Source organism: Neophocaena asiaeorientalis, unplaced genomic scaffold (assembly GCF_003031525.2).
Source record: "Neophocaena asiaeorientalis asiaeorientalis breed wild unplaced genomic scaffold, Neophocaena_asiaeorientalis_V1.1 scaffold1337, whole genome shotgun sequence".
Taxonomy (NCBI): domain Eukaryota; kingdom Metazoa; phylum Chordata; class Mammalia; order Artiodactyla; family Phocoenidae; genus Neophocaena; species Neophocaena asiaeorientalis.
The window spans coordinates 302325-304839 of record NW_020173700.1 but is presented as its reverse complement, the minus strand read 5'-3'; the positions used below and the strand labels follow the sequence as shown (position 1 = coordinate 304839).

The 2515-nt window shown below is 52.8% G+C and overlaps 1 protein-coding gene across 1 annotated transcript in view; it reads left to right on the top strand.

Annotated features, from left to right (window-relative positions):
* The first annotated feature begins 2404 nt into the window (after positions 1-2404).
* The window catches only part of NDRG4 (NDRG family member 4), a 41406-nt gene continuing 41295 nt past the window's right edge, over positions 2405-2515 (top strand). Inside the window, exon 1 of the mRNA XM_024750572.1 lies at positions 2405-2440. The gene's annotated coding sequence lies outside the window, so the exon portion shown is untranslated. The remainder of the gene's footprint in view (positions 2441-2515) is intronic.

Genomic DNA, 2515 nt, shown 5'->3' with positions numbered 1-2515 from the left:
CATGAGCACCTTTTCTTTCTTTTTTTTTTTTTTTTAATAAATTTATTTATTTTATTTATTTATTTTTGGCTGTGTTGGGTCTTCATTGCTGCATGCAGGCTTTCTCTAGTTGTGGCGAGCAGGGGCTACTCTTCGTTGCGGCGCGTGGGCTTGTCATTGCGGTGGCTTCTCTTGTTGTGGAGCATGGGCTCTAGGCGGGCTTCAGTAGTTGTGGCACGCGGGCTCTGGAGTGCAGGCTGAGTAGTTGTGGCGCACAGGCTTAGTTGCTCCACAGCGTGTGGGATCTTCCCGGGCCAGGGATCAAACCCGTGCCCCTGCATTGGCAGGCGGATTCTTAACCACTGCGTCACCAGGGAAGTCCTAAGCACCTTTTTTTAACAATAAATTTGTTTATTTATTTATTTATTTATGGCCATGTCGGGTCTTGTTACTGCACGCGGGCTTTCTCTAGTTGCAGTGAGCGGGGCCACTCTTCGTTGCAGTGCGAGGGCTTCTCACTGTGGTGGCTTCTCTTGTTGCGGAGCACGGGCTGTAGGCACAAGGGCTTCAGTAGTTGTGGCACATGGGCTTAGTTGCTCCACGGCATGTGGGATATTCCCAGACCAGGGCTCGAACCCGTGTCCCCTGCATTGGCAGGCGGATTCTTAACCACTGCGCCACCAGGGAAGTCCCCTAAGCACCTTTTCTTGATGCAGTAGCTCCCTGGTAGGGCAGTGTTCTCAGAATCACATTGCTTCATCATCTATTAAAGCTCTGTTTTTTAGGGGTTTAAATCCTCAACCTAACCCCCCACACACAAATGCCCACTTGGGGTTCATGAATTATCTAAACCAGATGGATTTGTCTGCGCTAGTTCAAGTCTATGGCAGACACCATTCCACACACAGATCTGTCTGTGTGCAGATGTGTCACTGTCAAAGCTCTTATTAGGCAGCCTTTTACATCCTCCTGGGGCCTGTATTCCAATTCAGAACAGGCTAGGCCTCATGAATTACGTTACTAGAACATCAACAGTTAGTTTTATTCAATAACCAGGCCTGAAATTATTGGAAAGGATAGAATTCAGAAAAGCCTGAAAGAATCTATAATGCAATAATAACAGTTTTATCCTCAGTAATCACGAGGACTATTTATTGAACACTTCATCCGTGTGTCTGGCACTATGCTAGGCATTTTATGCCATCATTTAATTCTTAGGAGCCCTCTGAGGTCAGCATTATCCCAGTTTTACAGAGTATAACATGAAGCCTCAGAGAGAATAAGTCACACAGCCGGGAAATTATAGAACCAGCATGTACTCTTAAGGACCGGTTCCAGGCTTGTATATGTAGAACCAGTTTCCTGGACGTTTTGGATGTAGAGGTTTACTCTGTCACCACCTCCCCTCATCATCCCTTTACAAAGGAGGAAACTGAGAGGCAAGAATTTCCCCAAGGTGAGCCCCAGAGTTGTAAGGAGGACCCAAGCTTGCTACCTTCTGTGCAGTTTATATACTGCACCCCAAGCAGGAATGTGCTCCCCATCTGGGGCCACCAAATCTTACCAGCTTCCTAAACGTTGCAGAGTCGGTTAATTCAAAGTCATAGTAGCTTTCACAGAAGCCTGGAGCCGAGGGAAAGCTGGGACCTCATTACAAACCAGCCCAGTTAAAGGTTCAGTGAAGGGGGAGACGCACTGAAGGACCCTTTGACGTCTCAGCCCGCACCATCCCGGACCTCCCAGATGACCTGGTCCAACACAGCCACTCTGCACCGGAAAGGCCGGAATCGGGAGGGGCAGAGCCCCGCCCAAGGTCAGTGGCAGAGCCTGAATAGAACCCCTGTCTCCAGGAGCCCTCCTCTTGAGCTGTCTTGCCCAAGTAAATTTTTTCAGGTCATCACATTTCCATTCACCCTAAAGTACGACTCCATCCAGGGACTTTGGTGTTCCCTCTTTTGGGGTAACAGGTGAGAGCAACGTCACTGGGCCTGACCAGAGTGAGCCTGAGCACAAAAGGGGTTCCCAGTTCCCTTTCCTGCTCGCTCAGATAATGGAGGGTGAATGGGGGAGAGCAGGGACCTCTACACATTCGGGGGGGCGGGTCGGGGCAAGGGCCCAGAACACCTCTGGCTGGAGTCACTCCCGCATGAGTTCCCCAAGGAAACCCTAGGGCTCTGAAAACGGGGGACGACGACCCAAATCCCCCTCAGCGCCTGGCTCTTCCCAACCCCCCCAGGGCTTTTCCCCAGCAGCTCCCAGCCGGCGACAGGGACGGGGGAGGGGGTGCTGTCTCCTCCAGGCTCCTGGGGAATCTAAACAAAGACTGGGGCAGAGACCGCTCCCTCCCGCGGGAGCCCGACGCCACGCTGCTACCAGGGGACTGGCGGCGAGGGCGGGGCCTCCCACCGCCCCCGGCGCACTCCGAGCAGCGGGGGACCCTTCCTCCGGGCGCCTGCAGGAGGTGAGGAGCAGGCCGATCGACCCGGGGTCTCCGCTAGGTTCGGGTGTCCGGGGGTCTAGCACTCCAGCCGCAGCG